The 25,832-nt window shown below is 41.3% G+C and overlaps 1 protein-coding gene across 8 annotated transcripts in view; it reads right to left on the reverse strand.

The window, feature by feature from the left end:
* Positions 1 to 25,832, reverse strand: part of SGCD (sarcoglycan delta) — a 315,949-nt gene that overhangs the window by 197,267 nt on the left and 92,850 nt on the right. For 6 of the 8 annotated variants that reach the window (XM_021552248.2, XM_077786667.1, XM_077786666.1 and 3 more), the window contains one exon: positions 769 to 954. The gene's annotated coding sequence lies outside the window, so the exon portion shown is untranslated. Of the gene's footprint in view, positions 1 to 768; positions 958 to 13,794; positions 13,935 to 25,832 lie in introns of all 8 variants that reach the window. The other 2 variants (XM_077786662.1, XM_077786663.1) reach the window with 2 other exon arrangements.

Here is a 25,832-nt window from a genome sequence, read left to right on the forward strand (position 1 = left end):
AAATCTTTTCCTTGCCCTTTTTTTTTTTTTTTTTTTTTGACTCAGAAAACTTTGCCTTCACAGAAATAACTTGATCTAGGCAAAAGAAGCCATAGAATCAGAGACTCTATTACCTTAAAATCTCATCTAGCATGATCTTCATCAACAATATGTCCTGGCCTTCAGTTTCTTGTTAGAAAATGGTTGCATATTGCTTTGCTATAGTTCCAGCATAGCCAGGGCAACATCTGTGTGGGTATGGGAACACTCACACAGGCAAAAATTTTAAGTGCTACACAGCAAAGGGGGAATACAATTATACAGGAAATTAGTAGTGGTATTTCCATCCTTTGCACACAGTGAGAATATACAGAGCACAAAGAAAAGCACAGGGCTAATTATAAATGGGCTACTTATTTTCCTTTTATATTCCCCAACTCTGACCCTCAGAATTATAGTAATTAGTGAAACACAACAAGTGGGATTTTCAAAACATGGATTCCTATCACCAAGGATCCATCACCAGAAGCAACACACAACCATCAGCAAGCATTTCGTTTAATAAAGAACTTCACATGAACAGACACCCCCTCAAGCCCAAGACAATAAAAACACTTCACTCCTGGTGAACGCTTTCTAAATTCAGGGAGAGCAAAGCTTATTTACAGACACAGTATGAGCATGGCACGAATACAGCAATAAACTCAAAGGCTGCTAACGCTCTGTTTTCCCCACATGTAGATACTCAGAAAAGAGCAAAAATACAAGAGCAGGGGAAAAAATACATACCTTACCAAACCTGACTGTTGGACACGACTCGTTTCAGAGCAACATTGGGGTGAAGGCAAGTTCCTCAGGCGACCACCAACCACAATTCCCTTCCGAGCCCCGCAGAGGCTCCAGCTCTCCCTTGCCCGTGTCCCTGAGGAAGATGCAGTGTCCTCCAGTATTTCAGAGCCTCAGCTGCAGAGGATGCTGCTCAGAAAAAGAAAAGAGAAGAAGGTGTGGCATTAAATTCTAGGGTCAGTTGTCTGGCAGATTCAGAGCAGAACACAAGACAACATTGGATAGGAATGAAATGTCAAGGCAGGACAGAGAGTCTGTGACAATCCATCATGTGTGGCACTTTCAGAGGGCAATCACTGAATTCAAGAAATGTGGTGCACAGCTATTCTTGCTTTACAGTACTTTCATAGTGTCCCTAGACCAGGAAATGAATGACAGCCCGGCTGCTTTTTATTCCAGTCCAATATTGTAACACAAAAGTAAGTAATGCACTTCTCCATAGGGAATATTTTAATTCATTATGGCATTTCTGAAGAATAACAGGACTTTCATATTAAAAGCAGAGACATCACCTCAGTCTTAATACTCTGCACGATAAAATGGCTCTTACTCAAGAAATTCAAAGCTTTGGAGCTCACAGCAGATGGGAAGTCGTGACTGCCAGCCCAACACGCTGCAGTTCCCAAAGTTCTGCCTCCAACGCAATTGTCAGAGACTAGGAAATGTCCTGGGGTTTTCTGGGTGCAGGGGGCTCAGCATCACCACATTTTCTAGCCCGCTGCCACTGCTAGAGATGCTCAGAGTTTCCAGGAGGTCAGACCCTGGCACTGAGCAGGGATGTGGGGCCTCGCTGCAGACACCAGGTGAGAGACGGCGATGGAGGCACCCACCAGCAGAAACCTCACAGCAGCACTGGGAAGTGCAAATGCTCATCCCCAAGCCCTGGCAGATGGGAAACACTCAAAGGATCATCCTATCACCATCCACATAATACAGCCTGTGAAGGAAAATAGGCACAGGAGCACAAAACAGGTGAGGACTGAGGAGAGAGCAGGATCTGAGCTCCCTATGTCAGATATATCCATCCTTAAACCACACCCAGAGATGCTCTTCTAAGATTAACTCCGAAGCCATGAAGATACTCTGACTTTGCCTAGGAATTTTATAAAAAGCAAAGGGAAAAAACACCAGATATACAACAGGTTTCCCTCACAGGAGAAAGCCCGTAGCAGTTCAAAGTACCACAAAATCCCATTAGACCTTCATAAGAAACCCTGAACCCACAAACAGGTTACACCTATCTGGAAAACACATTTTGGGCATGCAAGAAGGAAGATTTCAGCAACCAGCACATGAAACTGTACATACTGGAAGTTAGCATCACAGTGCCTTTTATACAGATATATATATACACACACACAAATGTACATAATGGGTTTTTTTCCTGTTTTGTTAAGTCCACACGGCATGCATAGACACACAGATCAGAACAATCAAATAAATTTGCTTTGTTTAGCACTAATTACTTTACTGGACCTCTTATGTTCCACACACCCCTGAAGGCTCCACAACACCTTGGGGGACACCCACAACAGGAGCCAGGGTGGCAAAGCTCAGCCCTGTGATTGTTGTACACGCTTGCAGACTTCCTGGCCTCTCTTGAACTCCGACAAGAAGGACAAAAGTGGACCTGCAGTTCCTGTCCTCTTCCAGGCCAACCATGAAAAATCAGACTGCCAACTGAAATGGCTGCTGAGTGCCCACAGGAATGGCTGATGCAGCAGTAAGACCTAATTCTACTGCTTTTAAGGGATTTTATCTCTGGAGACCACAGCTACAATTACTTTTTCATTTCTACTTGTAAATTGTAACATAGAATAGTCACTAAAGAATATCAGTGCTACATTTTTGTGCATTAACCAGAGCATCAGCTGGGTAGAGGCAGTAACAGCAATAGGACCAGATCATCACAGCAACCTGAGCACAGGGTCTGGGCTCAGGCTGGGGAAGGGGGGGTGTGAATGTTCCTGTTCAGTACAGTTTGCCAGAGAGTAAGTAGCATTGTGAAGAAGAAGTAATGGGAGGTGTGGATGTGGAGGTGAAAACAACTTTATTCATGACAAAATGCAGTGAGTGTGCACAATTCCCATCTCTCATGATATAACTGAGATGGGGCAACTTAATGAAATTAAATCAATGGCCAGGTTTCCAGGGAGCAGCAAAGTGTAGATGCTCCAGTGTGAAGGCAGTGTGCTTCCTCCATGCTCTGGTGATGTGTACCACACAATAATGCAGGGAGCCAGGCCAGGGACCATCCTAGTCAGCAATAAAGTAAAAGATAAATGCATGGAAACCCTCATGAGCTATAATTTGTGTTGGCTCTGAACCATGCAAGGGAAAAAAAAAAAAAGAAAAATATAATTTTTTAAAAAATGCCATTTGTGTTGCCCAAAGCTTTGCAGAAAAACCCCTTCACATTCAGGAGGTCACTCCTGACCTGATGGTCAGTGTCCACCTGGTTTCCCTCTCACAGCAGAGCCCATCACAGAGCTGCCAAGATGTTTCTTGCACCTCCTTGGCTTTGGGCAGCTCTTGCCAAGCCCAGAGCTTCGGGAGCACCCCACAGCTGCAGAGTGAGATCAGGCTGCCCAAAAAAAGCTGTGGATTACCATCCCTGGAAGTGTCCAAAGCCAGGCTGGACAGGGCTTGGAGCAGCCTGGGATAGTGGAAAGTGTCCCTGCCCATAGCAGGAGGTGGGACTGGATGGTCTTTAAGGTTCTTTCCAACCCAAATCCATATGATCCCTGACACAGAAATCATCCATTTAAGCCTGTACCTGCTGTAGGAGCTGGCACTGTTCCTACCTGAAACAAAACCAAGTCTGAACTTGCAAAAAATGCCCCACGTCCTAGGAATGCCACAGTCTGGTTGTGTTGTTTCCAAGTTGCTGTGCTCCCCCACTCTCTTTGATCAGAGGGAACACGTCGACAAACTGCAAATTACTTTCATTATCCTACCACTTCAGATTTTTACATTCAGTTAACATAGTTAAGTAGTATCAGATCCATCTTCCACTCACAAAAGCCAGCATATGGATGTTCTCATTAATCAGAAAGGGCAGACAAGACATTTTTCCAGTAAAAAGAGACTATTTCCCTTGGAGGAATCTCAGTCCTTTGCTGATGGAAAGCATGAATTATGCAAAATAACTGTATACTTTAGACGTAACAAATAAGCTTAAATATTAAATCTGAGGACACCATTTCTATCTTGGGATGTTTCCAGGCCACAAATCAATGAAATCTGGGAGACTTTCTGTCTCTCAGGAAGCCTTGCAGTACCTTTGCCCTCTTCTTAATTCTTGTCTTTAGGCATCAACTGTTGATCCCTGCTGGGGTGAGGACAGGAGCTGGCTGGACCCTCCTCTGACCCAGCACACTCACCCTTATATTTGTATGTCAAACAGCTTAAGGTGCAGCCTGGGCCTTGTGGCAACATTGATGAGCATTTGCAAATTCACCAAGGGCAAAAAAGAGGTATCGAGAAGCTAAACAACACATCTGCGAGCAAATATTACAGTGTAGTAGATATTCTAATTAGTGTTAGTTTGTCTTATCAAATATTAATTACAATCTACCTAACTGCAATTAAATAAATTAGTTGGGCGGTGAAAATATTAAATATTTTAAGTGGTTGGTGACGAATAAAAATAATTGAAAAATAATTGAAAATATAACTCCTTGCTTAAATATTAAATTTCTTTTGCTTTTATTGCTAGTGTGGTCATTAAGAAATCAGAATTTCATAGGTGTGTGCATTCATGTAGATGTATATGACAAATATGGAACATGTTCATGTGTATTCTTCTAACTTCCCTCCTTCCCTGAAACTAAAATTGAGTAAGTATTTTCAACTAATAAAGAAGAGCTCCATTGGCAGAACCAGAAGAAAGGCTGTGAAACAAGCAAGGGAAAACACATTTTTACTGCTAAGTATTTAGCAAGGTCACCTGCCTCTGCAAAAGGCAGGAAAAGAGATCCCCCAGCAGACTCTGAGCATAGCAGGGGATTACACCAATTCATTAGCAGGTCTATCTCCTAATTACAGCCTGGACACCAGTCCCCACACAGCTGAGCAGGGAACAACTGCTGCTTTCTGCTTTTTCCTTGGGATCAAACTCAGAGTTTGCTGCTGAGCCCCAGCACAGCCAGCACAGGCTCCAGCCAAGCCGAGCTCCGTTATCCCAAAGGATGCTCCTGACTCCTCCCAGCCCCAGTCCCAGGGGAAGCTGTGGGAGCAGCAGCTCTCCACGTCAGCTCCACCTCTGCTAAAGACTTCACATTAATTTACTGCAAAGGTGACACGGGTGAAGAAGGGGATAAAATGAAACGGAATCCTTCCTTCCAGAAGGCTAATGGTAAAAAATTGGGAGCAATGCAACTCTGGCAGATTTCCAACTATAACACTCAGAGTGTTGCCCACAGCAGTGTCCCAGCCACACTTTATCAGTCACCATGGCTCAGTGCAAAACATAAATAAAACAGAAGTCATCAGCACTACTGGCACTCAGCTGTTTGGAGGCCTTATTTTTTTTTTTTTCTCCCTTCTCTGCCAACACAAAAAACAGTGAAATAGGAGAGCTGCAATTCAAGTGATAACACCCACCATTAGAAATTTGGTGGGGGCTGGTGGTGTGATAGGATATGAATTCAATTAAAGAATGCAGGCAATAATAAAATGAAGAATATGTTGTCTGAGATTAATACAACAGAATACTGTGATGCTGCTGAACATCAGCATTGATTTTTGTTATCCAAGTACAAACTAATGGTATCCAGGTAAAAGGAAATAAGTGGTTAATCACCCTTGTTGAAGGAACTATCCCATTACAATGTAGCATCAATGTTACATTACCAGGTTCAAGAGTGTAATTAATACATTGCTGTGTTAGGAAATGCTATGACACTGAACAGGTTTTGCTGCTGTTGCACATAAGTAAATATTTTCTGAAAATGAACCAAGAAATGCCATGGAAATACTTTCAGTTTGAAATATAAACTCCTTTCTTCAGTAGGCATTTGGTTTTAACCAAAGCTGCTCCCCAAGTTCAAAAGCATTAAGTTGCAGGTTACTGTCTAACTCTCCAGCTGCCAACGCTGCATTACACTATTAAGTGTTTTTATTATTATTACTCCTACAGTCTGCTTAGACTATAAAATAAGATCTCTTGGGCTTCTTAGATGTTTACATCTGCCCTTGTACTGAAGCTCTTTCAGCAGATTGTTTCTTCTGCCAGTTCAATTGAAAGCAATGATGAAGTTACTGAAATGCATATGTCCTTGTCAAATAATGTTTTCAAAGGGTTGGAAGCACATTTGTGGGGTGGAAAAAGCAATTCTGAACTCTCTTCAGTGGTGAGTAGCAACCAGCTTCCATTTAACCAGACAGATCATCAAAATAATTGAGTAATGAAATGAAGCCAGTTCTCCCAACAAGAGCTGACAGGTTTGTACCAGAAGCAGCTGTGTGATACAGCCTTCTCTGATGGAACAAGATCTAAGTGGATTTCCTCTTACTCGAACCTCAAATGGGAATCTGACAAGGAAACAACCCCGTCACTCATCTCAATGTCAAGTTAAGCTACAGGTCTCGCTTTCACAGCTACTGGTTCAAGCAGGTCCCTTCATCACAAACTTGAAACAAGCTTCTCCAGCCCCAAGTGCACGGCATCGACATCACCTTGTTTTGCAGCTCGCTAAGAAGCTTCATTTCCAAATTCAGGATGGCAGAGTCTTTAACTCATTGGTAAAGCAAAGTCAGTGCATTTCTTATCCTTTACCCTCTTTGTTCCATTCACACTGAGCCAGGGACCGATTATTTCCAAAAGGTGGGACACATTATCACTTTTCCAGCTTTCCCCTCTCCTCCTGTGGCTCATGTACCCACACACCTCTGCCAGGGTGTTCCCAGGGCAAGGGCTCCACTCTGCAACCACAGCACTGCAGAGCTGGGATCTGCTGTGAGAACCTCAGCTGACCCAAGGGAAACTACATTTATCATCTTGTGCAACCACACAGGATTACATTAACCAGAGAAAAAAACATTTTTTGATCCATCCCAACAGGAACTTCTACCCAAGCAGGATCAGGACATTAGAGCATAAGCTTTTCATACATATGCTATACTTCTCTATCTAAGGTATTAACTTGACCATTATTGACTTTAATCTCATTTGAACTCAGTGCATTTCTATTATGCAACCGAAAACTGATTTATCTACATCTTCTTCAGATGTGCTTTTGCTTTTTTCTTGTTTTTCTCTCTTTTCTTTTTCTAAAAAATTAATTTGATTTTTTTTTTTTTAATTTAATTTAAACAACTCTCTTCAGATAAAACTTCCCAACCTTTTTTGGCACTGGCTGCAGTCTACTCTCACTAGAACCAGTCAACTTTATGATGGGCCTGCATTAACAATGGTCAGAAGTAACAACTGACTTTGCTGTACTGATCTGTCACTGCTCTGAGATTTTTGTTTTATCTTACTGCCACTTCTAACACATATTCTGTTGGAAAATTAATAAGGAAATGCATATACCTCCATCTACTATTCAATGACACTGCTAAGAAAACCTTTTGTCCTTTGCTTACGATACTTAGCTTCAAAGTCACTTAACCCTGGAATGTTATTATCTCTGTGGAACATAGTGGGATAAGCTGGTACCCCAAATGTTTGAGAAAATACAAGTATATTGGATTCTGTGCAACCTGGAAGACACACAGTTGTCAGCCAAGTGTCAAGCCAGAATCTGAACAGGGTTTTCTATTATAAATTCAGGCTATTATTTTCAAACTTTTGATTTTAAAAGCCACACATTTTAATAGCATCACAGTCTGTTGCATTTCCTGAGAATGTGCTTTTCCTTTGATGCTTTAAGCCAGCTTTAGTTGTATTAGGAAAAACAATTGTGTTTTGGTCATTCTGCAAACCTTGAAAAGTTTGGATAAATTTGTTATTTCCAAAGTCCCACCCACTGCTGCAGCTTTTACAACCCAGGGAAGGCAGGAGTCAACCAAGTCCACAAATGACAAGAAAGGCCCCTCACTCAGTGCAGGTATCTGTTAGACTGGAGACTGCATCAAATTCAACAACACTTGAAAAACACCACCTGACTTCCAAAATGTCCTTTTTCCTGTGTGGGTCGTACAATTGAAGAGAAAGAAAGTAAATTTGAACTGGTAACTAGCACAGAAGCCTGGTAAAGCCCTAAAGCCTTTAGGTGCCTTAATTTCAGCAGAAAGGACAGAGCAGGAAGACACAGGAGAGGGGGGGGATGTGACCAGGGATGAGAAAAGGGTGAGCAGGTGACTGGGGAGCCAGAACAGGCCAGAGCACACCTGGGGCTGTGGGAGGATGCTGAAGCTTTCTACAAAAAGTGCCAGGTGTGGAAAAGGTGATACAAGTTAAAAAGGACAACAAAGAAAGGAAAGCAAGCCCCTGAAGCTGCCCTTCCACTACACAGCCACAATGCACCTGCAATTACAAACCACAACTGCCTCGATGTTCTCCCTCCTCTCCAAACACACACACACACACAGACACCCCTCTTCAGCCTCCCCATGGGAGAGATCTCCAGTTCACCCACGCAAACTCCTCCTGCTCCTGCTCTCAGAGAGAGAAGGTTCGCTGGATTTCGACAAAGTCAGCAAGTACCTGCAATACTCTAATTCATCCATAAAATAAAGCAGTGTCACAGTGCTTCCGTGGGGAAACGCTGCCTTAAAGTGCTGTAAATCCTAAAGAAAGGAGCAAAAATACAGTTCCCAGCAGCGCCAGCCTGAACAGCAGTGCCTGAAGTACCTCAGGTGCCTCAGAGCAATCTTTGATTTGTTCTGAAAACCAAAACAGCTAAAAGGGGACCATCAAACATCAGGGAGTTTAGAATACCCTTGTTACAGAATAGGCTGGATTCTTGTCAGACACAGCTCAAGGCTGCTGACTCCAGGGCCAGACCCAGCCAGAAATATGTTATTAAACCCAGGCAGAGCTTGGCTTGACATGAAAAGACTCATTTAGCCACCACTGGCCAAGAAACCATACAGGACACCTCAACCCCATCTAAATCTAGACATGGCTCAAGTACAATAATTAAATACAGATTAAAACTACTTCGAACAGGGCAGCATTTGAGATAGAAATTGGCCTTTTCACTCATAAAAATTTGTATTTCCTACAGGTTCACACTGACACACAGAGTTAGTAGTGCCTAAAAGAGAACTGCCTGTGCCATCAGGTGCAGGCATCGCTGCTCTCCCACCCACAGCTCATCACACCAGCACATAATTGTGTCCAGTTAAAATAGCACTGGAAATATGGACCCACAGATATCATGCCTGAGAGGCTAGCATGCTTTTCTGCTTTTTAAAGTGCTTCTAAAACTCCAGATAATATTGTTGTCCAAACCACACCTGCAGCTCTGCGTGTATTTAAACCAAGCAGCACAAATTCAAAGTGTTTTTTATTTTTGAGTCCACTAAACAATTGGATATTGAAAAAAAGTCTATAGCTTACCTATTGCAAAGCACTGCAAACAGTTTGAACACCACTAAAATGAAATTCATTGACTTGAATTTATCCTTGGTGTGACTTCAGTGATTTCAGTGGGCCTTTGTAGGGATAAATTTGCCCACAGGGTTCTGGGACACGAAAGGACTATGAAATCAGAGCTTGTAGAAGTGTCAATGAGCAGGTCTGGATGTGGGCAAGTCTGTGCATTGAGGAATTCTTCTTACTACAAATCTGCAAACCTTTAGCAGTTTGCAAAATGCTGCTCTTAGAAACATTTTGAGGAGCTATAAATGGACTGCGCAGCCCATGTTAAATTATAATCTGTGAAGACTCCAAGACAAGAAATGTCTTCAGCTCTGGGTTCTCAGTACAAGCTTTCAGGACTTCTCTGAGCAAATTTTCAGACTTCAAGTTTTCATCTGTGTGTGTCCTTGTCTACAGATGAATGTCAGAGCTTTTCTCATTTCTATCAAAATGTTTTTAAGAGTCAAAAACTGGCACTAGTCATACAAACACAAATGCTCTTGTGACATTCCCAGTTTAAAAACAAAATGAGAAAGGCTCAAGTTCTACAGTCTGATGTCCCTGAAGCTTCTAATTTTCAGAAGCCACAGAGTTTCACTGCGTCTCACAAGAAAATTCAGAAATTTTGATGCAACCTCCTGAACCCTTGAGCCAGCTTGAAGTTACAGCCTCACACTCTGCTCCTGGGGATCAACTCCCCCAAGGGCTGAATTTCACCAGCTCTGAGCTGCATTCTGAGTAGAAATATCTGCACATTCCTACTAACTCATCTCCTCTTATCAAGAAAAGCTTTTCTGCTCTGATTGCTCACTAAGCTGGAACAGTGACACAGGAGGATAGCAAACACTCCTCAAAAATATAAAACAAAAAGTATAGGAGGAAAAGTGTATGATCAAAATTTCAGTCAGTGTAACTCAGACTGGAGTTTTTAAAGTTAGGGACTACAGAGTAATTTTTTTTTCTTTCAGATCCATACTGTGCATTGTGGTTTTCCAGTCAATCCAAAGAGATGTGACAGCCACTATGCACTGACAGCCATTGTACAGTGGCCATTACAATTATACACAGGCAATTATTGCTGGGCCAGAGACTCATGGGAAATGTGCTTTCCCCTTCCTATTTCACTGTGCAAGGACAACAAAAAGTAGTTAAAGTATATATTAATGGTTTTTCAAATAATATACTTGATTACATCTACTGCAGAATAATTTTTCTTCATGTTTCTATAATGAATCGGACCATGAAAAGCAGATTTATGCCCACAGTTTGTATCATTATAAGCTCAACTCATTTGATGTGAAAAACCTACAGTTTAATTGCTTGATTTAGATTTTGGCTGGAAAAATGCGCACCGAAACATTACTATTTTAATTATGCTAATTTATAAGTGAAAAGCTAAATTTGCAAAGGCAATAACATTAATTATTTACTTGCCCATTAAAGCTGAATATTTATGACCAGGATAATTGGCTTCGTAAGTCTGCCAAAAAAATTAAAAACAAGTTTATGTACTGACTTACAGAGGAGTGAGTGATACTGTAGCATCTCTCAGCAGGTTGTGTGTGTTTAATGGATTGCTCTGATATACAGCTACATTTCTTTCATTTATACTCTGTTACATTTAGTTTTTTCAAAATATATTTTTCCTTTATAAATATGCCAGCTGTGACTCGGAGCAAGCTCTTTTACTGCTCTGCAGCCAAAAGCCTTTGTGCAGTGAGGGACTTCCACTGGTCTTAATAATTTATTAAGATTGCATCTCACCTGGTCATCTAAATTCTCACTGAATGTAGAATTACAGTGGCTTAAATCAACAGAAAAAGGAAACAGTGACCCAAAATAATCCAGCTCGCAGCCAGAACAGGAGAGTTAAGAAAAAACAGTAGTGAGGAATCTCCACCTTTGCTGGTATTTTAGCTTCATTTACATTTGCAAGATAGCAAATATATTCAATGCTTATTTATGTATGCATCCCCAAAGTAATACAATTAACTTACTAATGCTTACAGAACAATTTGTATATTACCTTGATGGAGGATGAAAGGCTAATTTTGATTGCTGTCTCGACACAAATCCTAATTCCATTTGGCAATGTCTCACCAAGCAGACACCTTCCCTTCCTGCTTATGCTCCTTAAATATGTGACTTTCCCAGCAGGGGCAGGATCAGTAAAGAGCTGCAGCACCGTGGCCACCAGCAGGAGCCAGGATGGACTTCTGCCACTTTCATCTTCCCTGTGGGTAAAAACCCTCTTTGAGTGAGGTCTGCAGAGGGCACAGGTTAACCTGAAGAGCCAGCCCTGAGGCAGCTCTCATGGAGACAGTAACTAGGATTTCAATCAATATTTATTTATTCAGGCGCCCTCAATAGAGGATGATTACATCCAGATCACAGTCTGAACTCCCAACCATGCTGTAATTATATTGCCAAGGAAGGGCAGAAGCATCCATGAAAGAGAGGCAGTAGGTCAGTGGATTTGACATCTCTTCTTAAGTGAGAAGGAATGGGTTGAACCACAATTTAAAACTCTACTGTTCTTATTTTTTTCTTTTTCCTGCAACTCCTCTGCAGCTGCCTGCAGCCCAGAAACATGGAATGTCTGAACCTCAGTCTTGGGGGATTGAGGCTTTAAATATCTGCATCTCACATGGCTGGATTCAGGACAATTATTTTTATTAATATAGTTGTTGTTGGTATTATTATTATTATAAAACTGATACAGGGGAAAGAAAAATCAAGCCCCAAAACTTCTAATTGAAAACCTGAGGATTCTTTGTCCATGTGTCACTCTCACACTACAAGAGACTTCTGTTTTTTCTCAAATTATGCAGGACATTGATCCTCTTGGCAACAGGGCAGACATTCCAGCATCTCTCAGTACCAATTTTCCCTGCCTACAAAAGCAGCACAGCTCAGTATAACCCATCACTGCATGGCTACAAGACACGAAAGTGGAAAAGCCAGAAGAATTTGCTCACACCCACATGCAACCAGTGATGCTAAATACACGTTTTTTGACAGGATAATTCAGTGCCCCCAGAATGACATGGGGTGATATTTCAAGTGAGAATGTTAAATCAGGCTGGAGCTGCTCCATGCCCACATCCAGGACATCCCAGGGGCTGCAGGTGAAGGCTCCACGTGCACAATTCCCATGGCCACCAGCACAGGGTGCAAGGCTCCCCACTAATTCTGGGATTTCCATCCGAGCTGGAGCTTTCCCTGCTCTGCTCAGGGCTGCAATCAGCTCACACACACCCGACAGCCATGGAAGCAACCACAGCTCCTGTCTGTATCTGGGAGTTTGGTGCAACACTTCCTTCCCTGACAGCCTGAGCAGACTGGAAATGATCCATATGGTGACACTCACTCACACACAACGATGCTACTTTCCAGGCTTCCCCTCAGAAATATCTGACTCGCCTGAATACATCTGCAGCTTCTTCCTCTCAGCAAAGCACAGACCAGTGAGGCAAAATAGCTCAGAATCACTAAGGAAGGCAGAGTAAGAAATTTTTCTAACTTTAAAGATTTGTTAGTTAGACCAAAGGTCAAAGTTTCAGAAATACTAATTATTCAGAAAGTTATTATGAGATCAAGTCTATATAAAACTGCTTTATTTATAAAATGCTTCCTTCACAGAAATTTAAATTTTTTTAAAGAACTTTGTTAACTCTAATGTAACAAATATTTCTTAGGGAAAATACAGCATTTCAAACTAAAACCCAAGCATTTTTATTTAAAAAAGCTAACTCCAGAAGTTTTGTGCTGTTCCACTTTGGTTTCAGCCCAGTGTTTGCTGAACCTGGCCTTTCCCTTGCTATCAAGGTATTAATGGCCTGGCACCAAGCAGTGCCAACACATCAGACTGTGAATTCCAGATCAGTCCTGGCACGAAGCTGCAAACCTCGCAGATAAAGACCTGGTACGAGGCAGGGGTGGTAAACAAGGATAATACTGCATGACAGACTACTAGCAGCAGAGAGGATGGCAAACAGAAGATAATTGTCAAGCATGTGGCATTTTTAGCAACAATCAACCAAAATGCCTTAGACATCAATTTCAAGTCACTTAATCCTCTTAATGACATGCTATGGCATTTGTTTGTGATTAGGGTTTCACTTTGTTTTCTGTAGAGGATTCCCCCCAGACTCCTCCATTGAATGTGCTTTGTAAATAGTTCTGCCAGTATGCTGAGTATTAGGTTAGAGTTTACTTATCACAGTGCTAAATTATTCCAGCTGGGTCATTATTAATTCTGCTAATTTTACTGTCATTTGCTATCATTACAACAACACAGCACCCTATGGATACATTTATTACAGAGCATAAATCCAAGGCTCATCTAAGCTGCTGGAATGCCTACTCTGCATCTTTATGCAAAAGCCAGAGGAGTGTTTAAAAAGAATAATCTTTAGGAAAACTTTTTCAAGGCTTACCTCTAGCTCCCCATCCTCCACCCACTCATCACATTTCTGCAGGATGTTAGGTAAGTTTTCAGTATGTGATACTCCCCTGCAATACAGGCTATGGCCCACGGCAAAGCTCTTTCATAGTAAATGCACTGGGGAAAGGGATGCTGGAGAGATAGCAAAGAGGATGATACTGCAGTCTATGCAATTTCCACAGAGAGAAAGCATATATAAAAATAGACATTTAAAAATATCCTAATGTATATTCCTCCCCTCTTCAGAGAACTTAAGCACTGTATATATCCTTTTCCTAACACAAGCATATGCTTGATTGGGTCTCAATTCAGCAAAGTAATTCATTCAGGGCAGAGCTTTTAGCACCTGTTAAAACCTGTCAGAAAAAAACTTAAGCAGATGCTTCAGTGTTTTTCTAAATCAGGACTGTAACTGGATTTACCAGTGCATTAATTGCTCCATGTCACACAGACTGTGAAATTTTGCTTCTGTTATGAAGGCAACTGTCTACCTGTTTGGAGTCTGGTAACAAGAGGCCATGACTCAAGTTTTAAGAAGCTGCTCTGCAATAGTCCTGAATGTGCCAGCACTTCTCCACGTAAAGTTGCAGCATTTTCTCAGTACAGTAGAACCCAGATTAATAACAGAAGTACTAGATCTGGCTTTGCTGCTTCCCTCCAAAGCTGTCACACCTGTAGGGAACACCGTGTGACAGCAGCCACCCCTCAGCTCAGGGTCCACTGTGACATCCCCTGAGCCACCTGAAGCAGTGGTCCCTATACAACAATTCCATTTGTGCAACTGGGCTTCATCTTTAATGACTGGGGCTCGCCCCCACTTGAGAATTGTACTTTTTGGTCCAGCATTCAAACACTGATCAGTATTAAGGCAGACACTGCTCACACCCCATAGCTAAAATGTCCAATAACATCTGAGTTAAACATTAATATAGTTCTTTTAAGACTTTGTTAAGCCAGTGGTAGCTGTTGCACAGTGAAATCCTTGCTACCTGGGCATATGGAGCTCTGCTAAAAGAAATTTAGTGATCCACTGATCAAGAACTTCGACAGTCACAAGTCTAAGCTTTCTCTCAGGTATGAGAATGTGATGCTGAGGTGAGCATCACAGTCCTGGCTACAAAGTGCTTTTGCTTTCTTCCTCTCTTGGGTATTAGTCACAGAATCAGAAAAAGAAATCAGATTAGTTTGGGCTTGAAGCATATCAGTTACAACGTGCTGCTCACAGGTATGTGCTCACAGGTAATTTGCTCTGTATCTTCTTTGGTATTTACAAATCTCTGTTTCCCTTGTAGTGTCCTCTGCAATGACAGGTACTACGTTTGCCTTCCTCCAGAATTCTGACAATCCCCCTATTCTCCATAAGCTTCTGAGAGTTGTAAATAATTTAGTGGGTACATTTCATAAGGCCACATTGACCCAAATATATCACAGTTACCTAAATACTCCTTATCTTGTTCTTGCCTTTGCTCGTAAGCCCTTTTACAGGAAACACTGTTACAGATCTGACACAGTTATTAACCTTTCTGTGAAGAGCACTGCAAAATAATGGCATTTTGTATTTCTGTCTTCTCCTCTAGTCCATTTATCTGCTTCCCTTTCTTCCTGATGGACTTCTGCCTTCCTCTTACTTCCAGTATGTCTTAAGTCATTTTATTATTATTTAAATCATTTAAAGTCATTTATAGCATAACTGATTTTGCCTCTATGTCCTTCTCATTTTAGCCTATGTGGCTGGTGGTGTTCTTGGCCACACATCTTTGGTTTGTCCCATTTGTACCAGTACACAATACTGAAAAAAGCTTTCTTTGCTGTGCTACTCCCCCAAAATTATCTTTGTGCATGGAGCCCACAAAAGCCTCTATTCCACAGCACTGCTTTAGTTAACAAGTTTGCACCAAGCATTTTCAATGTGAAAACATGGGACTTCCACTCTTCCAACACCTGGCACCCCAGCTCATTATTCCAAACAAGCTCAAAAGGTGAATCTCTTTGTTAATCCATTTCTCTCTGCCCAAACCCAATCCATTCAGACTTCAAAAAGAAGTTACATGATGTGTCCTATAATTCTGGCCAAAAACATATCTGTGTTCTAAGTTGTCTGCCTACAGCCCACTGATCAGCACAAGTTAATTTTCCTCACCAAGAGCAACACCCTAGAAAAAATGTCCCACAACCAATTCCAATCAAAATGCTAGCTGCTCTCCACTTACCCCTGTCTTCACAGCTTCCCTTTTAAATATTCTGGTGGCATCATTTTTTCTTCAATACTTTTTGGATTTTGTACACCTTGGTCACGACCCCTCTTAATCTCTTCTATTCTAATGAATATAAACATAATTTTCTTAACCTTGCCTCCTGTTTTATAACCCCTGAGGCCCTTTATCATCTTTGTCAAGACTGTATCCATAATTAGGGTATGTAAAAAAGGATCAAAAGGAACGAACAAGGAAGTGCCTACTTGACAGAAATTGTTACATGAATAAGCAGACTCACCCCTCCCATCCCAACCCAGTGTCAGAGGGCAAGCTGCTGCTGATTCCTGCACATCAGGTGCTGTAGCCAGGACAGGTTTTGTCACTGCAGGGTGCTCCACTCCCCCAAGGGCATTCTGCAGCTTTCACTTTTTCTGCTGCTTGTGCTAACTCATTCCAGCTGCACTCAGGACACCTGCCTTTACATTCTGCACAGGTAACCCGAAATGTTTGGCATCAGCCAGGCTGCCCTGCTCCCTCTGTTCACACAGCCATGGACACTCCCTGCAGCTCCTCACAGCACACAGCTCTAGGGGCATGGGCAATACTGCTGTCATGGGGGAAGAGAACACTGACCATTCTTCATGCAAGAACTGCAGATGAAGGTAACACAACAACTGGCTTTCAGTGCTCACAGTGACCAGCATTCCTCAGCTGCACAGATCCTTGAATACCCCACTGATTAGAACAGAAGTTTCAAAGGGATGCACGTAAAACCATGAAAATGTCCAGGCCTGGAAGCTGAACGCCTTACAGAGAATATTACTGTTTACTTATGGATTATTCTGTATGATATTCAGAATTTGAAATTTGCCATAGCAGACCAGACAAGTGCTCTGTTTAGACCATAAAGCCGAATCAGACAGCTGCAAATGCAAATGCTTCAGGGAAGGGTTTGTGAAACCTTTGCAAACACACAACAACTAAACCACCTGGGCTGTTTTCATCCTCATCTTGATTCACCAGAGAATAGGCAGATAACCTGAAAAGGAAGAATTTCTCTACCTCTCTCAAGAATCTCCCTTTCACTCCTTACCATTGATGTTGAATGGTTTCACTGCTGTGAAATCCAGCCCAACTCTCTGCACTTCAGCTCTTGAGCTTTTGTCCTTGTGACACCTTGCCACAGTTTTTCCCCCAGCCTTGGCAACTCATCCCAAAGCCAAAAAACATGAAATTCCAACCCCATGACCAACTGTTGTGCTCTTCTGAAAGAGGCTCCTTGCAAAATTAGCCAATCACTCCAAATCTGTTTTGCACAGGCAAATTTAAGGTGTTTTATTATGGAAATGTATACCCCACATCTCCCCACAGAGTGTGGCAACTCCGTGCTGTGACACTGCAGTACATTTTACAGAACACAAGGCTGCAACCTGTTTGTAGTGGGGTAGCAACCTGCTCAAGCATAAAAAGTGAAAATTAATTTATTTGCCCTTGGCACGCTTTGCAGCTACGTATCTGCTGCTCAGCAGGTACAGGCAGTAGTAACAACCTGCAGAAGGAAATGGTACTAAAACTGCAGCCCACGCCAAACTTACGACTCTATTTTTCTTCACCATTATTAGCTATCAGATGGTTACTATGAAACATTATCTGCGTATTTCATCATGCCTACATTTATGCTCCGCGAGCAAATCAGCAGCTGAAAATAGCTTTGCACTCCTCCAAGAAACCTCGCTGCCTTTACAAGATCTAAAGTTGGTAGTTCTTTATCAGCACCTTATTTACTGAGGCAATTCCCACGCTGCTGAGCTTCAACAGAGGCTGGGAGACCTGCACTGCTGTTAATGCCACTGACCTTTGAAAAGAAAATGCAGCTGCAGCTTGGAAGAGCAAGGGCACTCAGCTGCTTGACTGGGTTAGGGCTGTAGGATTCAGCAGCAAACATTTACAACGCTGCTATTTAGTGCCAAAATACCACCCATCAGCTTGGATAAGAAAGTTATTCTGTTACATTTGCTTTGTGGGTTTCTTTATTTCATTTGAGTTTCAAAAACGTTTTTCAGTCCTCTCAGATAAAGCAACAACTTGCTCCTTCCCTCCCACCAACTGCCTGCAAATTCTGACTTTAAATCAACTCTTTGTGAATGACTGAGTAGCTGCCACATTATAATACTCTGGATCAGATTTTTATATTGGTATGAGCTTAAAATAAAAATAAAGTTCATATTTCTTCACCAGATACATGTTTGTAGATAAGTTCTGCTCATAATTCTGCTGTCCTCCTGAAGGCAAGGTACAGGAGTTCATACCTATTCCACAACTACTGCCTGGGAGCAGGGACAGAGCTCAGCCTAGAGAGGACTATTATTAAACTAGGGCAGGTCCACCACTTTTTGGCCTCTAAACCAAGCAAATAATTCCATGAGCTGTTCTCTATTTCTTAAGCCACAAATAATAGGTGGGGGAAAAGCAGTTCACAGAGTTCCTGGCTGCAACACATCAAACATGGAGCAAAATCAACACATGCTCTAATTCCTCCCTTTAGGACATAACTAGTTTGGGAAAGTCTCCACATAGGTTTAACTGGGCAAATTAATAGCCACAAGGATCTATGAATGTTATTAAAAGTCTAGGTGATATAAGAAAATTGCTAAGTGAAAGCCTGGGAATACAAAACCACCAAAGGAAAAAAAGAGTAAGAGCTTCTTTTAGACTTGGCTGCTGGTTAAAAAATAGAAAAGGAAAAAGAAAAAAATATCTTATTCCTTCTTACTGGCAAAGGTGCTGGTTTGACAGCCCTGAAGAGAGATCTACTTATTCAAAGTAATGCTGGCAGCAATGGCACATTTCTTCCTATGTGCCCAACCCTGTATCTATTTTCAGTTCCATCAGTAAGCTAAAGGTTAAAGCTATTTATTTAAACCCACACCCACATGCCATTTAAATTGACCCAAATTATTGTCTGAGTTGTAACCTCTCTGTATTAAAGTCCCCTTAGGGGCTGCTTCTTCATTTCAGGCTCAAAAAATTCCTCCCTCGAAGGATAAAAGCAGATAAGGAGCACTTCCAAATAGAAATGGAGAAGGAAATGGGGAGGAGCTCAAAGAATGCCTATTGGTGTTGTGAGAGAGAACAAATAAAACTGCAGGTTTCTGCAGAAAACTTCAGTTTCATTAGACAAATAATTAGAGATGTTAGCTCCAGTCATATTAAAAGATGTCACTGCCATTCCCATTTTAAGGATTTCTTAAATATATATATATGAGAGAAAAATAAAAAAACCACTACATATTCTGCTTGCCTTCATGATGCAACTGGAGTGAAGCCCACCAAAATATCCCAAAATGAAAAAGAAAAGGTGGTCCCAAACTATCAGCCCACAGTGGAAATAATCCTGTGCCACAGGGCAGGGGACAAGGAGGACGGAGGAGGAACAGCAGCCTCCTGCAGTCAGGCACCGGTTAGCAGGAGCAAAGTGCCATCCCAGGAGTGAGATTATTCCCTAGGCTGATAAAGGCAAAGGGAAAGCAGCATCTGGCCTACAGTATTTAGCCTTTTCTACACAGTTTAATGCTGTGTGAAGCATGGTAAAAACAAAGCTTCCTCAGCCCCGGGAAGACAGCTGGCGAGGAAACGCAGCAGGGACGCCATATGATGGAAGGCTCCTAATTACAAAATCTCTGTCTTGCCTGTCAGAGCGACTGCACAGTGGTACAGGGGAGCTCACAGAGGAGCAGGGGAAAATCGAGCATAGACAAGACTTGAAATCCATCTCCAGATGTAAACTTTCCCTGCCTTTGAATACAGCTGGCTCTTGGATCTAGCTCCAGCCAAACAAGGTGCAGTTCGGATAGGTGAAGACATTCCCAAAGCTCAGGGCTTGTCCAACTTTGCTTCTGATGGTGAGCCAGTCTTACAAAGAGATACTCAGTGGAAAATTTCGGGGCTGACAGACCACAGACACCTGATTCCATCAGCATGAATGATAATCCCTGGAGACCAAGATTCACAAACACCAAGAAAAAGCACAAGAGTGGGAAGAAAAAACAGTCACCCAAGAGGTTTGAATTTCATTTGATGTACTCTAGACACATAAATAGAAAAGGACTTTCAACATACAGAGAGTATCTCATTATGTACTGATCCTGTTAATTGCTATTCAAGAGCCTGAAGGCAAAGACACAGTACAGTTCTAACGAGCTGAAAAGTATTGTTAAATACATCAGCATCACAGAATCAGAACTCCAGAATGGTTTGGGGTGGAAAGGATCTTAAGATCATCTTCCAACCATGATTCCAACCTTCCTGCCCCAGCAGGGACACCTTCACCTATCCCAGGGTGCTCCAAGCTCTGTCCAGCCTGGCCTTGAATACTTCCAGGGATGGGGCAGCCACAGCTTCTGTGGCAACCTGTGCCAGGGCCTCCCCACCCTCACAGCAAAGATCAAAATGAGTAAAATAATTAAGAATGAGGTAAATGCCACCAATTCCATGGAAGCAAACCCACAGACAGCCAAGGGAGGTAACTCCACACCGATGGACGGATTGGGACTGGCATCCACTAAAGCTGATTTAACATCCTACACTTCAGCCCCCACTGTGACCACAGAAACCCTGCAAGCCCCCAGACAGCAGCACCTCACTGCAGTGACAAGAAGGGCCACATGGCAAGGAACTTCTAATCCTGGCCTTTCCCTTCTCCCTCTTCTTTTGGTGGCTGAAGCTCTCCTCCTATTTTAGTGCATCAGAAATACAAAGGCACTGCTGTCTGCTGGGAAGGAACTGAGCAGGGATATTTTCAGCTGCACTGCCAGCATGTTTCTGCAGTGCCATCAGGGGAAAAAACCCACTGGAAGAGCTGGCTGAACTCATCAGTAAATATAATTAAGCTCCTGCTAAACCATATGACTTCTGCTAAATTTGAAGCACAAACAACAAAACTGTTTTATCAGCCTTATGCTTAGTAAGAAAGGGACAAAGAATTAGATTTTTACAATTCAATGTGAGCAAACTGCAGCCCTGCAGAATCTGCATCATCTGGACTGTACACGGCTGGCAGAGCTGGGTGCTTAATTTTTGAGACAACAGCAGACAGATCTTTAAAGCTATTGCTCAAAGGGTTTAAATAATGACTTGTAAATTAATTCATTACCATTTGTTGTATTGCTGATGGAAAAGAAGTCAGATCTCATCTGCTGTACAAGCCTTCCTGAAAACTGACAGGTGAAGCTTTTGGCTGAGAAACTGAAGCTCCCAATGCTTGAGGCTTAGTTTGCTTCAAGTCTAATCATTTGTTTCCCACCAGAGTCAAGTTTTCATGAACTGTGGGTAAATTTGACTAATCTTGGTTGAAGTTTCAAAGTTGACAAGTTATGTGTGTGGAAGAGAGACTGACAAAACCTTTCAGTCAGCAGCTTTGATATACGTTTCTTAATTATGCTAAAGCATTATGAGATCCAAACAGCTCAAACTAAAACCAAGATAAAAATTAGTGCTGCTGTTTCAAAAAGAACAAACAGTAACAAGAAAAATCTGTTAAAAAATAGTAACATGGATTAGTAAACACAAAAGTCAGGCAGAACAGTACACAGACTTTCATTTCAAAGAAGAAAAATGGTCCCAGAAATTGTCAACTAGTAAAACAAGACTGATAAGCATTAACTCTCCACAAAATTAAATTACAGTTTAAAAAAGAAGAAAAAAAGCAGAAGCAATGAGCCCTGATAGAAAAAAAATGACTGAATTAACATATCAAAGGAAGAAGATAGGAGAGTAATCCAGAGGGTAATACAAAAGAAAAGTTTAAGGGACACCTTGGGATAAGTTTTCTTTGAAGTACTGCACTTCCTAAAATAATAGGAGGGTTATCTAAACACGCCCATCATGCATCACAATTATTGTACTACACTTTTACTTACAGAAAATTCATTGCATAAGTGGAGAGTAAGTGCTCCTGTGGAACAAGCCTAATTAAGAAGTTCTCATTATGTGTGGAAGTGTGGAATTAGTACCAGGGACACAGGAGCCTGTATTTCAGACCCCGGGCACGCACTCTGGGCAGACAGAATCTCCAGGGCAGAGCAGCCTTGGGTGCAATCTTTACAGCCAGTGAGTTTTATTAAGCTAAAAATGATGTCACTGTCCTGTATCTCACCTATTCCCTCCCCATTTCCCATCTCCACAGACTCTGCTGGCCTCTGACATCAGATGCAGATCAACAACAACCGTGACATCCCATGCAACTGGCAATGCTCCACTTTCCATCTATGCTGGGGCAAAAAGCCTTGCAGGACATTGACACAGCATAAACCAACTGGAAATATGAAGAGAATTAATCGACCATCACTTTGCAATCGCTGCAGCAGATGCTGCAGGAGCATTTCCTTTGTGGGGACATCCCATTTGTCTGCCACAGAGAAGAACCAGACTTCTCTGGAGATTCACATCACACTTAGTATTCAAGCAATAATTTGATTTTGGGGAAGACTAGATAGAAGATGTGGCACCAGCTGGAGAAATGTCCAGTTTCTACGCAGCAAGAGATTACTCGTGACTGCACAAACCCAAAGGGATCACAGCAAAACCCTACCAAAGAGTTCATATTTTGCTTTTTTGAATGATTGAAAATGAAGGGATTGAAGAGTTTACAAGGAAATATGTACAGTGTATTTCCTGAGGGACTCCATGGATCTTTGAATAGGATAATCCTGCTTCCTTTCCTAAGATCATCCATGTCTCATCACAATGAAGTATGACTTTGGAATATGCTTTTATTTCTGGAGAGTTAAGATATAAAAATACTTTCTCCTATGTAACTGTTTTTAAATTTAATGGAGCTAATTCTGCCTCACTTTGCTCTCCTTTTCCAGCCCAGTTCCACAGAGCAGTGGTGCATCCAGAGTGGATTTACTTTCCTGAGTTATCCAAATGGGATAACTCCAAATGAGCAGTCGACTCTGATTTCTGAATGTCATTTACCAGCGTATGTGACAGATGATACAAATATCTCCATGTGATTGATTTACATCCAATAATCAAATACAGAGAAGATAAGATCTTTAGATGAAAATCATTCTGGAAGTTTAAATGGAAAAGCAAATCAGATAATTAAACCCCTGCCCTTAGTGGTACATTTTTTAAAGTGACAAAATCTATACAAACCTAAGGCAGAAACATAAAGTGCAGCTGAAAGAGAATCATTGAAAACCAAATTAATATTTTAATTCTGTCACCATGGAAAAAAGTCTCTAAATGAGATGAAGTTTGGAATGAGTACCAAGCACAGTGATTTATTACCTTTGCCCTGTAATTTAAATTACTGTTTCTTTAATATTCACTGAATTCTTCCCAGAGAGTTTCAGCCTCAGTTCATCAGGAAAAAAAAAAAAAATGGAAAGAAAAAGAAAAAAGAAGAAGCTGAAGGAACAGTGAATTAAGAAAAACCCAGTGGTTTTCCAGTAGCCATGTCAAAAATCAATGAGACTGAAGGACCAGAGGTTGGATTAATAAAGCTTTCTTCAACTCTGTAGCTCTGCACTTACTCCCTAAGCAGTAGGAATGGGCTTGTTTGCCAGCCAGTCTCTGTGAACAACAAGTTTCAAAGAAAAATCGAAAGATTCTTGTGTACTTGCAATGCAGCACGATGCTTTCAAAGCCAGCCCAGCTGATCAGGGCAGTATTTTAGCTACACACACAGTTCAAATTATATATCCAGCATTTACCTTATAAGCTCCTTCCCTGAAACATGTCCTCTCAAAAAGCAGTGAAAATAAATGAATAAATATATACAGATAAATAAATTTGGTTTGACTGCTTAAAAGAGTCTACAACTATCACTAAATGATAGGCTGTCAAAATTGCAGTGTTAATTACATGAAGATTAATTGTTAAATTTACTTAAATGTAATACAATTAAGGGATGCATCATATTTATATGAACTGATCAAAAGCAGTTAGCAGCTTGCACAGATCCATATTTAATAATATGATTTTAATGTTCCGATGACACTTACCACACAGCCACTATGTACAAAACAAATCTGAAAGCAGTTCTCGCCTCTGATCTAAAGAAAAATTCCCTTTTCACCTTAAGCCTTGCAAGGAAATGAATTCTGGTTAATCTCTGGCTGTTGTGACAGCAGCACCTCTGCCAGGCAGCCAAGGAGGATCCCAGGAGAACCAGCAGCAGCTCCAAACACCCTGTTGCTTTGATTTTTACAAATGTTAAGTTTTCTTTTACAGTTCTTTTGAAAGTTTTAAAGTTCTCATAAAACTCCTTCAGTATTCTCATTTGTTTATATATTTTTACTGATGTTGTTATTGGACACGAAATGAGTACACAGATGCTTGGTAAGTTCAAAGTGAAAAATAAGTAAGTTTTATTCGAGCATCTGGTATTTATAGAATTCCACAGGTGACTGTGGATTGGAGGATGGAATGACCATCTCTCCAACCACACTGGTCAAACTAACAGTTCATCAATTCTCTCCTCCCACAAAGAAGAATGCAAAACAATCATTATTTACATGAACAGTGTGTGAGAAATCCAGTAATATGTAAAACAGATCAGAAGGCTGAAGAAGTTTTATGAGAACTTTAAAACTTTCAAAAGGACCATAAAAGAAAACTTAACACTTTTAAAAATCAGGGCAACACAGCCCCTTGCTAGGCAACCTCGTTAACAACTGGATGTAAGGTTAAAGGACAGGAACACTGGAAACTGGGCACTAATGGGAGCAAATGAACAATGGTCCCAAGGCACCACAGAATATCTGGCCAACAAAATGGCAATTCCAGGAGGCACTGAAAGGCATCCAGAGTTTAATGGCCACTGATGAGTTTGATTTTGCTATTTAGAGGCAGGTATCTAATGACATAAGCCTCCAATCCCAGTATCCTCTGTGGCCTCTAACTTGCCTTTCATAGATTATTTTTGTATATTATTTTAAAGATGGGACTATTTTAAAGATGAGGATAAATAGAAGTATTTCATGCCTTTACAAATAAGAAAGCTTGAGACAAAATTTAGGTTCTTTCTGGTGAAAAATCTCAGTGCAAGATAACAAACCATTTCCCTACAAATGAACACCAAATCTGGTGACTTCAGCAAGGGTTTTACTGATCAAAAGCATTTCATACACTCTTTCTGTTGTTCTACATAAAAATAATTCCCATTCTATCCACAGACCTCAGGTCTTAGCCTCAGTGTAATAATTGTATCTACCTTCCCATTAATTTTATTCTGACAGGCAACATATTTAGAAAACTACTTAATAATTCAGTATTTTCTTAGTCAACATAGAGCATCCCTTTCCAGAAACAATCAACATTGTAGGATTTATTCTGCTGTGCTTACTCATATCCAAGTGGATTACAAGAAAATGGGAATAGCATTAATAAAAATAACCACTCCTAAAGAAGTTGTTTAAATTTTATCTACAACTGCCTTTCAAGTTGTACTCAAATTAGCTTAAAATGTTGAGAATTTCCCTAAGGGCCAGATCTCAGCTCATGTTAATTACATCACCTCACTGAAGGTAACAAATCTAGGTGGATTTCTACCACCTGGGATGTGTAGAAGCAGGAACTTCAGCAGGAGCCACCAGTGTGTGTCTGAAGGCAGCACATAAATCTTGTAAGGAAAAGAAGCAACTTTCACACCAAAGCCCAGAAGAGCAGCACTGGAGCTGTTTGCTTCCTTCAAGCTGCGTGAGGAGAATCAGCCAAGCACAAGCTCCTGCCCCTCAGAGACAGAGATCACAGAGTGTGGGCTCCAAATAACTACATTGAGCCAAAAAAATGAGGTCTTTGAATATTACTGAAATATTTGGGAGTC

Source organism: Lonchura striata, chromosome 15, assembly GCF_046129695.1.
Source record: "Lonchura striata isolate bLonStr1 chromosome 15, bLonStr1.mat, whole genome shotgun sequence".
Taxonomy (NCBI): domain Eukaryota; kingdom Metazoa; phylum Chordata; class Aves; order Passeriformes; family Estrildidae; genus Lonchura; species Lonchura striata.